The sequence below is a fragment of the Centropristis striata genome, chromosome 5, assembly GCF_030273125.1.
Source record: "Centropristis striata isolate RG_2023a ecotype Rhode Island chromosome 5, C.striata_1.0, whole genome shotgun sequence".
Lineage (NCBI taxonomy): Eukaryota > Metazoa > Chordata > Actinopteri > Perciformes > Serranidae > Centropristis > Centropristis striata.
The window spans coordinates 15,702,737-15,718,522 of NC_081521.1; positions in this window are offsets into that span (position 1 = coordinate 15,702,737).

Genomic DNA, 15,786 nt, shown 5'->3' on the forward strand with positions numbered 1-15,786 from the left:
CCTTCACTGTGTGTCTCTTATATGGGACACATTCAGAGCATTCATTCAAAACATTCAAGCCTGCATCCTACCTAGGCTCCAGCAGGGGGCGCTAATGGCAGCTGCATTTGGGTCCATTCAATTCAATACAAAATGAGAAAACTTCTTACTTGATTTATTACCTCAGAAATTATTTTTAGGACAACACTATGGTCTAATCGCTAGTGAAAAATCTTCTTCAAGACAATCTGATGTTGTAAATAATGGCCCCATTTAGAAGAAAATAGAAGATAAAGAATCGTATGATTTGGGGCGTGGCTACCTTTGATTGACAGGTCACTAACAAGGCATAGGAGAGAATAAAAGCAATGCGCAATTGCGCATTCATGGCAATGAGGACTTTAAACAGCGGGAACCTGTTTGTCGTCCGTGTTTCTGTCCAGTTTGGTCTCATAACTTTGACTATATATTTCACTGTATTTTCACTTAATGACAGTTAATTGGAACATTTTGTTTATTAAATGTCTTGTTCAGTGTTCGGTTGTTAACAGACTCCGAGGAGTCGCTGCTCAGTGTTCAGGTCAGTAACGAACATTTAAACTAACATCCCAGTTAATGCTGCAGTTGATGTGAACATGACTAGTCAGGCTGAGGTGTAGAGTCAGATCCTCTCGCTCCTCCACAGTCCAAATATAGTCCACTCCCAGTTTCTTGTGTTGTTTATATACAGTGTATGTAACGCTGCAACATAACAAGTTACTTTTAAAAGTAATACCACCCAATACTGGTGGTGGTTTAAACATATCCACCAATATCTAGAGCTTGTTTCCCACCTACCCTGTGCTGTAACCGGCCCCCGGCCCCGGGCCCCCCTCTCCCTCCATCAGGCCCATGGCTCTCAGGGCCTCCCAGTGTCTCTCTGTGGGCACGTTGCACTCGACGGCGCAGCGTGACCTCCGCCTCCTGTGGCCATGCCCTCTCCTCGCCTCCACCTGCATGTTGATTGGCTGGCCGTACTCGTCCACAAAGTGTAGCTCCTCCCGTTGGTGGTGGTGGGACGCTTCGTGAGTCTTGGCCTGAAGAGACGAAACATATCAAAAGAATGTTTTACCACGAGGCTCAGAAAGATTCATGTGCATACAGTATATAGAATCATGTTGTATGAAGACGTTATATATATATATATATATATATATATATATACATATATTTTTATATATATATATATATTTATATTATGTGTAGTATTGATGAAGGATGATGCAGCACAAAGGGGGAGGTTATCCTCCAGTACAAGGTCACTCAGCTCTGGTTTCCAACTGTTTTTGGGATGCCTGACTACAATAGAGTTACATAACGTGGCATATGATTCACACTCTCTTTATATAAAAAGATAAAAGATGTTTTTGGTGTAAGTTGGAGATCAGCGTGCTGCAGATTCTCCTGCAGCTGAACAGCAGCAGCTGAAACCACTTTAATTCTCATTAATGAGGTCAAACAGCTGCTGCGACCTCACTGTTTATAAACTGCTTCATATTTACTTACTTATGGACGGATTTATTCCGTGTGAAGTGGAGTAGAAGTATAAAGTTACTTTATGAAAACATTTTTTACACAATATATTATGCAGAAAATGTTGCTGGGCGTGATTTAGAAATGGTGTTAGCAATTCAGTTTTTCATTCTTTGCAACAATAATGATGTTTATTGATCTTTTTATTTTATTCCTATTTTATTCTTTATTTTCTCAATAATCACTTTCCAGAGTTGTCTGCTGATGTAATAACGTGTTTATGAAAGCAGCTCTCCGGACATTTGCAGAGTGAAAAATCTGCACAACCCACATAAAAAAAGTTTATTTTAACTCCAGCTCTAAATATGACCACATCAGCAACAGATTGGTTATCGATGTGGTTTTTCAGCATCGTCAGGCTCTAATGATTCATTATCGTGATAAAAAATACCTTATTAATTATCTCACACACAGAGAGGAGGGGGCGGGCGTTAACATCAGAGAGAGAGAGAAGGTCTCAAATGCAAAATGTAAGTGTGTCACCATTCTGTCAGCTCAGGACAGAAAAGGACAGCTCAGGGCCTAAAGGACACTCCGTCCATCTCTCTGTCTCTCTGTCTCCGTCTCTGTCTCTGTCTCTGTCTCTCTGTCTCTGTCTATCTGTCTGTCTGCTGCAGGAAACAACAGAACATCATGTGAGATGCAGAGGAGTCAAAGAGACGCAGTCGTAACGCAGCATCATGTAGGTCAGGCCCACTGTAACCCCAACCAGTGCTGAGGTCTTTACACTCTCAATGCACGGCCTGAGGACACACACACACACACACACACGATCCACATCCACAGGCAGACATTAACACAGAACAACAAGCACACACACAGAAAGATATGCACATGTACATAAATGCACCAGTTCATACATGTGGAAACCTGCTACACATGTGCACTAACATGCACACACACACACACACACACACACACACACACAAATCAGAGAGTGATGTGCTGTACCCTGGAGAAGTGTGTTGCGCTCCACTGCACTTTGACAGTAACGCAGACTGATCTCTCTCTCTCTCTCTCTCTCCCTCTCTCTCTCTCTCTCTCTCTCTTCCTCTCTCTCTCTCTCTCCCTCTCTCTCTCTCTCTCTCTCTCTCTTCCTCTCTCCCTCTCTCTCTCTCTCTTCCTCTCTCCCTCTCTCTCTCTCTCTCTCTCTCCCTCTCTCTCTCTCTCTCTCTCTCTTCCTCTCTCCCTCTCTCTCTCTCTCTCTCTCTCTCTCTCCCTCTCTCTCCCTCTCTCTTTCTCACAGTTTCCAGCTTTGACTCAATTTTCACTCAAAGTGCAAAACTCTGCAAAATGCGACACTCCTTGTTCTCGGCACAAAATCACGGTCAGCATGCAAAATTAAATAAAAGTGTCAGATGCAGCGAGGCCTGAATGTTGGATCTGATCCTGTGAACTGCAGTCGCTGCAACTCAAAGTCAGTTATCAAATCAAACTAAATACTTTGAGCATCAATTCTGTTGAATGATGTATTTAAAAAACAAACACAGCACAGTATGAGTATCTCCAACATTCATGCTGGATGGTATCAAACACATCCAGGGATGAGTCGGGGTTTAAAGGATGAGACAGCCGGTCAACAGTAGATGGAGAATTCATGAAAAAGGTCATAAATTCCTCACAGAACAGCAAAGCAAAATCCATACTGTGATCTGGTTTCCGAAACTTTTGACATATCGTAGATTTGTGTATTTTGTTCAATTGTATGTCAGCACTTGTGTTGTGTTGCTCCTTATTGTAAATCTAGTGTGTCAGAAATCCATCCTCTGAATGCTCTAGGTCTCTAGTTTGGGGTTGTAAAGTTTCATGAGGCTGTGATTATTCTAGAGGTCACAGCAGCTCGTTTTATACACTGAGCTCAAGTTTCACTCACTAACATCATCACACATGAAGAACATTGGGCTCATTGAATCCACAAGAGTCTCAGCTTTCCAGTCAGACCCGATTTATGCAGCTCACAGACTGTTTAGGGACCCCACGATGCACAAAGATTCACACACAAGAGGACACAATAACACATTTACTGCAGGAGAAACACTGATTGTTATCAGCATAAAGTGGGCATGTCAGTAAAGAGGAGACTTGTGGGTTATCAACATAAAGTGGGTATTTGTGATCAGCAGTAAACAGTTTGAAAGTGACTTATAAGTGGAACTTTTCTGAACCTTGCAAAATTGTAATTTTTTTTATATCAAAGGTCTACAGTTTTTCCATATTTCCATATTGAACTACATGTTGACATGTTCTCTACTGTTAGTGCTTAAAAACACAGCAGCAACTCAACATTTTGATAAATCCATATTGCTCCTGTAGTATCAGCTTTATGTTTTAACTAAGCTTCTGCCGGAGTCTGGAGAGAATATGTTGTTGAAAACGTCCAATGTTACTTCTCTGTTAACTGAAAGCTGAAGACCTTTCTTTGAACTCGTGTCCTTCCCTTTGAGTTTGTGACGCCTGCAGACTGAGAAGTGTTCAGCAGGGAAACAGAAAGTGTGAGCCCAGTGATTTGTATGAAGGAAAGTGAGTCACATTTTCTTTTCACCCTGAAATATTCTGCTGCACAGATGATTCAAACATCTGAATGGCTGCTTTATTTTGATGCATCTAACTTTGCTGTGATTGTCTCAGAATCATAATTCGACTCTTGAATTTGTCTTATTATGCAGATTGTAATTATCACTGACTGGGAGTGAATGAAGATCTAAAAATGGGATTGCAAAAATGATCTTCTTTTGGAGTATTAAAAAATTTTACAATTTGCCTTCTAAAGTTTTCTCAGTCTTCTCAGCTCATGCAGGCTCATTCATTCATTCATTCATTCATTCATTCACTGCAGGCTGCACAAATAAAACTCAAATAATTCGTCACAGCACAGACACAGTGTGTTGCCTCTGTCAGAGGGTTTCCCAGCAGCTCTTTAGGATGTAAAGTCCTGTTCTCCTACAGGATCCCTGCACCACCTCCCGTTAGTGTCGAGCTGTTGATCTCTACCGTCAGAGGAAACAGCATTACTTCCCCGCTCGCCTCTCCCTGCTCAAACATTTACACTCAGCGTCAGCAGGAGATTCCACATGATGCTCACACACCAAGTTTGTTTTAGTTATTGAATCTGTCCTCACGTTTTTCATCGTGGCTTGGTACGGCAGTCTTCCATTGGCTGGTAAAAACATAGTAGCTGGGCTGGTCAAAGTAGCAAGTAAGGTGATTGGAGTGAGTCCAGCTGCAGGACATCTAATGTAAGCCAGTCACCTGCAAGGCTCAAAAAATTCCCAACTTCCCTAATCACCCACTTTTTAAGGTATTTGGGCTCTTGCCCTATGACCGCGGTTTTAGAATACCCAGAACAAGAACAAGTGTGTCAGGGCTTCTTTTATCCCTGTGGCTATTGAGAAGCTTCATTTACTTCACTAACTTGCCTTTGTGTATCCTTCTTAGATATCTTTAGATTTGTTTACTTCCATTTAATTGCCTATGTTGCACCCTTAAAATGAACTGCAAAAAAAACACGTCCATCATTCATCATTTTAGCAACTTTTAATAAAATAAAAACTGTCCACGGTTCAACACAAGCACACATTTTTATTTTAAGCCTGTAAAATCAACAACGTACTTCACATCCTCTTAAAGAGACAATAACCCTTTTCTAAAGAATAAGTTTCCAATTCCAAAATTTCCAATCTTCCAAATATGCAGACATTCATGTAAATAATATTTTAACCTTGAAATAATAATAATAATAATTAACTGTAAAAGCATTTAACTTTACATGTTTTATGTCTTTTGCTGTTTATAATGTGTTTAGATTGTTTTTAGCTGCAGGTTTAGTGTGGCAGGTGTACCTTGTTCTCAGTTGTGGTGTGGAAATTAGTTTTTTTGTATTGTTACTGTTGTCAATATTTCATGATTGTCATGGTCCTTGATGTGATGTCATGCCAGCTGCAGATCAAATTTCCTTCGGGATAATAAAGTTGAAGTTGAAGTTGAATTTACGATTTCACTCTGGCTGCAACGTTAACCCTCTGAATATGTTTTCTTTAAGAGTTCGCCTTAAATACACAGATTCTGTCTTCATTATGTCACTCATCAGTTTCTGAAGAGCAGAAATAAAGCTCCATGGCTGTCTCCCTGCTAGCGTGTCATGGACAGGAAATTAGTAATAGAGACCAAAACTGCTGTAAACATGTTTATTTCTGCTGTAAAGTTGAGCATTTTAATATGGCGGTCTATTAGGATCATCTCCCTTTTGGATCCAGCCACAGGTGTCCAGTCGAGGACCTGCAGTGTTTGGCTTAATTATTCAGTCCCGGACCAAATTTGGGGAGACGAGAGCTGGGGAGACAAGCTAAGCTAAATTATTAACTGTGATATAACTTAGAAGAGAGGAAAATAAAATGTAACTTCAGTTCAAGACGTTTCTAGGTAAACAAAATGTTCAAATGAACTCTGAAAGGATCAAAGATCTGAGAGGAAAAGTCACCAAGAAACAAGTTCACGGCTATTTAAAGCTTCATCATCTTTACAGAGGGAACATCATGCTGTACTGATAAGGCTTCAAACTAACAATTGAAACCATAAACCCATTATGAGAATGTTTACTGAGGTCGCATATCAAGTCAGAAGTAGGCTCATTTTCTCAGTCTTTTATACAATCAGGGTTCTTGCAGCCAGTGGAGTCACTCCCTGCTGGTCGTTAGAAAGAATGCAGGTTAAAGGCGCCTCAGACACTGGATATAAAGACGATCACGCCAATGCTGATGAAATGTAAGCGTCAAGAATTACTTTTTTTATGTTTTCCTTCGCTAATATGAGATATTTACAGAACTAATAGTCATATTTAGCGTTATGAACATTAGTTAGCGAGGAAATGGTTGGACACAGTCTTGCAAGACTTTGGGCAGATCTCGCGGAGTGAGCTGCTGAGACAGAGACAAGTCTGCAACAAAGTTAATTTTCTCCTGATTTGTCTGTCAGAAAAATTACATTTTTGTGTCAGAATGTTCAGAAGACATGTGTCCCGTAAAAATGTGTCCAATATTTACTTTGGTGACTCGGTCATAATCTGAGCTCCCTTTCTTTTCTCCCATTGGAATCAACGACCTGCTGCTGGTCTCCTAAAGGGGCGTGGCAGGATCTGAACCCACCTGACACAGGTACAGGAGCCTTTCAGATTGGGTGGTCACCGCTGGCATGACATTTGTTGACAATAATTAAAGCACATACAATTAGCCCACCAGTGGCAGAAGCTTGCAGCACCAGTTAGTCGCGCGTTTTGATGGATGGCGAGCTCTAATCAGTTTAAAATTATGAATATTTTGCACATTTAAACAGTGAAAGTGAAGCAACGAGCCCATGAACAGACTCCTGTCCTCTGTGTGTCCTCTGCTCTATATGAAGTGATGTGTGATATATGTATACTGACTGTGTTTCATGTCTTGTGTTGTGTGTTTATGTGACGCTTGTCTCCCTCCGTCTCAGAGATCGGGTCACCTCAGCAGCTTTCACATCCACTTATGATCTCTGTCAGAGGTCCTGAACTCGGTGTGTCGCAGGAAGTCATCTGATCAGGTGTTTGTTTATGGCACCACGACATCACTGCTCCCAGGGTGAAAGCTGCTCTGACGTGCGTAGCCGGATAATCGTGTGTTCTGGCGTTCGGAGTTGAACATGTGCCAGAAAACATCCGTCTTGCTATCACTACTGCAGATTGTTCAGTTCTGCTCGTCGAGCCACAGCCGGGCGGCCGGGCCTCCTGATCTGCGAGGCATTCAGCCGGGGAAAGGTGGCGCTAAATGAAAACGCGGCTCAGCCACGAGCTCTCTGTGATCCACAGACATCAATTACTGAGATGTGGCTTCGCTCTGTAGCATGCAGAGGAGTCCAACCGAGACAAACAGGCAACAAACAAACAATTTCCAAGAAAAAGCTGCGAGTGACGGAGGGCTGTGTGGAGGCAGAGCTGGAGCACTCTTCATCATGTTCAGGCTTTGTTCTGATGGAATAACAGAGCAGAAACCAACTTGATCTATTTGCTCTGCTGCAGATTAGTCACCAGCACTCACCACTTCATGCTTTATTGAATATAAAAATCTTCTCTATAGAATCTAATTAATATATCTCTATTTGTTTCAGCTCTGTGAGTGCATCAACAGCTGCAACATGTTCACTGGAACCGTATATTTATTCTGAAAGTTTAGAATAGTTTTTAACAAAAATACTTGGGGTTTAATTCATTAATTGGGGTTCATTATTAGATAATTTAAGACTTGTGACAAAGATTTCTCCTGAAAAACATCTTGACTCAGGACCTTATTTTCACCTGGTTCAAACACAGTTAAAGGAGTATTGACATAGTTTACGTCAGCTGGAGGTTTCTGAAGCTCATGGCGGGCGGCTCCTGTTCACTCCTCTAATCCCAAACCCAGCTCTTTGTTGTTAGCTGCTGTCTGAAGTTATCATGAAGCTCGCACTATTCCTGACTGCAAGAAATATTGTCTAATTTCTGCAAAAAAATGAAAGAGAGATTTCTAATAGAAGCAGAGAGAAGGTTTAATCTAAAGGAAATATTCAGGAGTGGAATAACAGCAAAAACAGATTAAAAAGATAAAGATGGAAGCTAAACGTGAATCACTGCTTCAGCTGGTGATTGAGAACAAATGACACCAGCAGCGCGTGTTGGGATGCATTTTCTGTAATTCTTCTCAGCATAAACTTGATCCTTAGGAATGTGTATTTGAGGAACGAGCCTTGCGTCTCCACTGACCACTTCAGTAAGATGTTTCAGCTGTGACACTCTGACCTTAGAAGCTGACCACACATGTACCACATGTATGACGTGTGTGGACAGTTTTACCATGTAAGCACAAAGTTAAACAACCTTCAATGTCCCAGAATAAAAATCAAATTTGTACTGAAGTCGGCCTACAGTACTGAACACACACACACACACACACACACACACATACAGATAACAGCCTTTAGCCTTCAGTCATCACAGCTTCTCCCCCAGCCCCATTGTCTGGGCTCACTGGTACGATCTGGGTTAGGGATTTGTGTGTGTGTGTGTGTGTGTGTGTGTGTGTGACACTGATATTTAAGTTCACAGCAGCAAATCTTTGAGTTTTTTATGTGGATTTTGCAGCAATACAACTGCAGAGTTACTGTAGGCTTTATTATTTTATTGAAAAACTATTCAACATTATACATACAATGTACTTCGCTATCAACCAATTGTAGAAATTAAAACTGGGAACAAAAAAATAATAATAATTTAAAAATCGCTAAAAACTGGTTGTTAATACTGAATATGGAACACTGGTGTTGTATATGCAGTATTAACAAATTAAATGATGAATAAATAAAAAGAAATATCTAAATAAACACCAGTACTGTATCTTTAGTTTCGGCCAATTGCTTTCAATTTAAATAAAGAATAAATAAAAAATAAAATTACTAATTCATTAAATGAATAATCAGTACTGTTTGAGTATCAGTCAATTGTTGACAAATTTAATGAAAAATAAAAAAAATAAAAAATGGCTAGATAAACACCAGTTCTGTATGCTCAGTATCAGTCAATTGCTTCAATTAAAATAAAGGATAAATCAATAGGCATCAGTAGTGTAATTCAATTCAATTGTTGACATTTAAAGATTAAATAAAACTATAATCAATAGCTAATAAACATAATTATCGGTATCATTTGTTGAGCTTTTCAATAAAGAATAAGTACAATTAAATAATGATCTAAATAATAATAAATAATCACATAAATGAAGAATAAATAACATTAAATAGTAAAATAATCAGTGGAGTTTAGTGTCAGCAGAATCGTACCTTAGCAACCGAGTCCTAACTTAGCAACTGTTACTAAGAGTCCTACCTTAGCAACTGATTTCTGAGCAACAAGGTGAACCGGTCTGACACCAGGAACCTCAGAGTTCAGAGAGGAATTCCCAAACACATAAAACCAGAGGAGCGCTGCTGGTTGTGGATTAAACAGTGTGGTAGACTCCAACTTAATATCTCACAAATGTCTGCTCCAAGGTAAGCTGCTAGCTAACATGAGCTAACTAACAATGCTAGCTGTTAGATGAGATAACCCAAACCAGATTTAACAGTTATGGTTCCTGTCAACTAGTATTCTACCACTACTACTGCAGAACTAGTCCAACAAACTGATGTTAATGACATTGTCTGTAAAATTAGCACGCTAAGATAGCTTGCAATGTTGCTAGGAGCTTAACATAATACAGGGCTGTAAAGTGCTAATAGCTAGCGTCACTGAATCCCACATTGGCCAGCTATTAACATTGTCAACATTTCACATTAACTACTAATATAAATGACCATGTTGTGTTTCCATTTGATGAAGTGGTGTGAAACTGGAGTCTAACTTCAGACCGTATCATTTTAACTGTGTAAGTTAGCCTCGGGTTTACCAGAGTCTGCTGAAGGACGCTAACACTGTGAATTAGCCTGTTGTTTCCATGGATCGGTCTCTTTCATCTCCTCGCTGTAAAACAATGAGCTGCTTATTGTTTCTGTGTAATAATAAATATCACCATTATCAACCATCGTTATCAAAACACCCGGTCCGGTTCGTATTTATTCAGTCCTTCACAATAAGTCACAGTCCAGTAAAATACAGATGTAGCCTCTAGCACATGCTACATCAGTCAGGCTGTGGACGATTTACATCTTATTTTACATGATTTCTAGAGTGTAGCCTACAGATGAGCTGTTTGCTCTCTGTTTGTTTTGTTTATATAGTGTTTTGTGTACTACTGGAATTGTGCAATGGACTTATTAGGTACGACAGAGCCGAACTCATTCACATTCGGGACAATCTGCCGGTCTAACCATAGCCTACCTCTCTTTGCACTTTTTGTACCACTGAACCTGCTGCTACTCTCTGTTACAATGCACTTTTCTATGTATATTAGTGTTGTTCTCCCTGTTATTTATGTGCCTTTTTGTTTTGTGTATGTTGTGTTGTCATTGTGATATGAGATATGTGAGCATACCAAAGCACATTCCTATCAACTGTATTTAGTGCCACGGGGCAATCGCACCAAGCACTAGTCCTAAGTTCTTACCGTCCCATTTCTCTTGTAAATGCTGATTATAAGATTTTAGCTAAAGCACTGGCCTTAAAACTTGAATCAATTATGCCAAACATCATTTCAACCGATCAAACTGGGTTCATGAAAAACCGACACTCTTTCTCCAACATTCTCCGTCTCTTCAACATTCTTTTTTCCACAGCGTCCGGGGAGACACCACAAATGGTGGTCTCCTTGAATGCGGAGAAAGCTTTCGATAGGGTGGAGTGGAGTTATCTGTTGGAGGTATTAAAGAGGTTCTGCATTGGGCCTAAGTATCTATCTTGGATTGCACTTTTATACTCCTCTCCTAAAGCATCCGTAACCACTAATGGGATGAAATCCCAATATTTCACACTTAGCAGAGGAACCCGCCAAGGGTGCCCTCTGAGCCCACTGCTGTTCGCCCTATTGAACCTTTATCTATTGCACTTAAATCGGTCAGTTTTACTGAAGGAATCCACAGATATGGTTTGGAACATACACTTTCCTTCTATGTGGATGATTAACTATTGTTTATTTCTGATCCAATAACTACCATCCCTAAGACAATTGAATTGCTAAACAGCTTTGGTACATTTTCTGGTTATAAATTGGACTTCTCAAAGAGTGAATGCTTTCCTGTAAATAACTTAGCTCTCGAGATCCCCGATGTGTACCTCCCATTCAAAATATCTAAAAACAGCTTTAAGTATTTGGGTATGCATATCTGCTGAAAGATGTCAGATCTATACAAGAACAACTTTCCACCCCTAATCGACAAGATTAAATCAGACTTGGAAAGGTGGAATAATATGCATATAACTATAGCAGGCAGGGTAAATTGCATCAAAATGAACGTGCTTCCACGCTTTCTATATCCTTTCCAATGTTTGCCCATCTTTTTACCCAATTCTGTTTTTTTGTTATAAATAGACCAATTTCATCTTTTGTATGGAAAGGCAGGACTCCCAGGATAAAGAGAGAGTTTTTACAAAGGCATAGTTCCGTAGGTGGTTTGTCACCCCCTAACTTAAGACTCTACTATTGGGCAGCTAACATACACAAAATGACTCTCTGGATCCACGAACCTGAATTAAACTGGTGTAAACTGGAAGCTAAATCTTGCTCTACCTCACTCTCAGTCCTGCTTACATCAAAATTGCCCTTTCAATCATCACAGTTTACATGTAACCCAATTGTCATCTCCACCCTTAAAGTTTGGTTTCAATTTTGCGGCACTTTTGGACTCCAAGGAATGTCTAATCACTGCCCTATCCATAATAATCATCTCTCCCTTCCTCCCAGCACAGACAATGCCTTTTCTGTATGGCAGAGTTCAGGCCTTGTCAGGATAAGGGACCTCTATATTAATAATGTCTTTGCTAGCTTCAGTGAACTATGTGAAAAATATAACCTTCCAAAATCTCATCTATTTCGATACTTCTAGGTCCGTAGCTTTGTTAAATCAAATAGCTCCTCTTTCCCCAAACTTCCGTCTAACTCAGTAATTGACTCAATTTTGGACATTCCCACAAATCAGGAAGGCCTTATCTCAAAAATGTATACCTTAGTCTCCCATCTTAGAGAGACATCTCTTGATAAAATCAGAAAACACTGGGAAACAGAACTTGGCAGAGTTATAGAGGACAATGACTGGGACTCTGCATTAACTCGAGTAAATAAAAGTACATCTTGCCCCAGGCTTAATTTGATACAATTTACGGTTGTCCATCGTATTTATTTTACCAATTCCAAACTCTCCAAAATGTTGCAGATACATGCAACAGATGTCACATGACACCAGCAAACATGACACACATGTTTTGGTCCTGTCCCCGTCTGCAAGTTTACTGGACAGCTATTTTTAAACATTTTGCAGAAGCACTAAATATTAAGTTGACACCTTGTTCAGAATTGGCCATCTTTGGAGTATTATCAGACCCTCAAACAATTAGAAAGAAGTTTAAGGATAGTATCGCCTTTGCATCTTTATTGGCACATAGAAGAATTTTGCTGGATTGGAAGTCGCCATTTGCCCCCAAAGCTTCCCTTTGGCTTAAGGACCTCATGCTGTATTTAGACTTGGAGAAAATTAGATATAATCTGAGGGGAACACCTGAAAAATGTGTTTCTGTTTGGGGCTGTGTGATTAGTTACATAGCTAAATTGAAGACACTACACCATAAATAAAATGCTCACCTCTGACAATTAACCTCTCACCATATTTCATTTCTCTCTCTGCCTCATTTCAACCCATGGCCAATGCTACTTCTCTGTATGTTGTTGTTTCCAATGTACTAATTTATTTGTCTATCTGCTTACGGTAAAAAGGAAGGATATGTATTAATTCTCACTTTCTCTGATTTGTAACAAGACTATGTAGGACTGAGAGGGGGGAGGAGGGGAAAAGGGGTTGTTTTTGTTTTTGTTTTTGTTTTTGGAAAAAGAAAAAGTCCTTATTTCTCACTGTATGTACTTTTGCCTGTCGAATGAATAAAAACATTTTTTTTTTAATAAAATAAAATAAATAAATAATAATAATAATAAATAACCAAAAAAAGAAACCTCAGTTCTGCATTTTAAGTATCAGTCAGTTGTTGACCGCAAAAAATAAGAATAAATAAACAAAATAAAATAAATAAAAATAAATAACAAGATAATCAGTACATTTCAGTATCATCCAATTGTTGACTATTAGAAAATAAAATTAACAAATAATAATAGAAAATAACAAAACAAATAAACATCAGATCAGTACTTTCAATATCAAATAAATGGCAAATAAATTAAGTAAAATACAAATAAATAATAAGATAAATTAAGTTCAGCTTCAGTCAATTCTTGTCCTTTTAAAATTAAGAAAAAATAAAAATACATTTTAAAAAAATAGCACCCCAACCATCTTTTAATGAATTACATGTTCTGAAAAAAATGTTTCATAACACCAAATGTGAGACAACACAAACACTGATACCGATGCCCTGACAGACAGACAGACAGACAGACAGATGGGCCGATATATCTGCAGGTAATATCTCTCTGTCTCTCTCCCCCCCTCTCTCTCTTAAACACACCTGAGGAGGTCACTCACCTTGGTGCGAGTGAAGCGACAGCCCATCCTGACTTCCTCAGACACAGTCAGGAGCAGAGAGGAGAGGATAAAGATGGAGGGATGACGGGAGAAAAGGAGGAAGAAAGAAAGAAGGAAAAACAGGTGAGAAAGAGAAACTGCAGAGGAGAGAGAGAGAGAAAGAGAGAGAGAGAGAAAGAGAGAGAGACAGACAGACAGTTTGATGGTCCTCGTTCGTCCACCAGCTCACATCTCCAAACTCTGATGACCCACAATCCCCGGCTCATCAGCTGTCCTCCTGCACCGCAGAGGAGACTACAGCTCCCATGATGCCGCACTGTAAACAGCAGCAGTGAAGGCAGCAGTCGGTGGGCAGCAGGTCCATCGCATTAAACCTCTCTCTCTCTCCTCAGGAATCAGAAAGCACCTCAGGCGAGCGAATAGCAGCAGAGAGAGACAGCGGGGCGAGCGAGGCAGAGAGGCTACTGAGAAAGAGAGAGAGAGATGGAGGTGAGAAGAACAGAGCCGTCCTCATCTGACAGTTTCTTCTTCTTCTTTCTTATTCTCCTGTCACTCTCTCTCTCTCTCTCTCTCTCTCTCTGTATCCCAGTAGCCCTGCTCCTGCCGGCCAATCACAGCAGCCAGATGCAAGCAGGAGGCGAGGCGGACGCTCTGATTGGCCGAGAGCACCGTCACTTTAAGCATCCATTCAGGGTTTTTCTCTCCTTCACCTCTTTCTTTCTCCTGTTATCCTCCTTTTTCTCCAGTCACTGCTGCCATCCTCCTCCTCTGTGTTTATGAGTGCGTGTGTGTGTGTGTGTGTGTGTATGTGTGTGTGTGTTACCATGTGATTTAAGCTTTTTATGTTTCATATGATTCATGATTTCTGTTAAATATTCAGCGTCTGTGTGCTGTGAGCTCATAATGTACATGTGTTACACCCTTATTTTCTGACCATTTAAATACGGAATACATACAAAAAAGCTAAATAAACATCAGTTAATTTCATTGATAAATAAAATTTAAATGAATAAATAAATTAATTAAAATTAGTTCAGTATTTTCAGTGTAAGTTAATTGTAAAACCATTTAAATAAAAAATAAAAATGTGATTCATTTAATTTTGCTTTTATTCTTTTCAGTTTATAGAAGGCTGAGTAGTAAACTGAACAGATAAATGTTAATCTTTTATTGATGATTAAAAAAAAAACCTAAATAAACACCAGTTCTGTTTGTTCAGTATCCGTGAATTTCTGACTATTTAAATAAAGAATGAATACAAAATAAATAAATAAACATCAGTGTATTTCGGTATCAGTCAATTGTTGAAATTTAAATAAATAAACAATAAATTAAATAACTGAATAGTCAGTCAATTTCTGACCATTTAAATAAAGAATAAATAAAAATAATTATCAGTACCATATTTTCAATATCAGACATTTGCTTTAAATAATACATAAAATACAATAAAGAATGAATAAAATAAATAGCTAAAATAATTTCTCATTATTTCCAAAATCTTTATAAGTTATTAGTAAAAAACAACATAAAGTGGACTGCAACTAACAATTATTTCTCATTTCTTGATTGATCTGTTGACTTGTTTTGATTAATCAATTGAATCATTTGTTTGAAACTGTAAATTCCCAGAGAAAAAGTTAAACATTTAAATAGTTATTTTTCTGTTTGGGACATTAGATCAAAAACCCAAAGAGACTCAGGTTCCAGTGAGGAGAAAACATCAGGGAGGACGAGCTGAAGAAAGGCAGATAAAAGTGACAGAGAGAGAGAGAGAGAGAGAGAGAGAGAGAATAAAGAGGGAAAGGGAGAGGGAAAAACTGTCGTTTTTGCAAATAAAGCAGCAATGTCCTTATAATGAAGCCCCAGGTCAAAATATAGCCGAACTAACTCCTGTAATGTCATTTTCATACAGAAACAAGCTGAAATGCAGAGGGTGTTCTTACAGACACCAATGCGCGCATGCAATACTTTCTGGTGCTCACCAGAAAGTATCTCGTGCTCACCAGAAAGAATCTCGTGAGCACAAGAAAGTTTTTTTTATTTTCACCATGTCCCCTT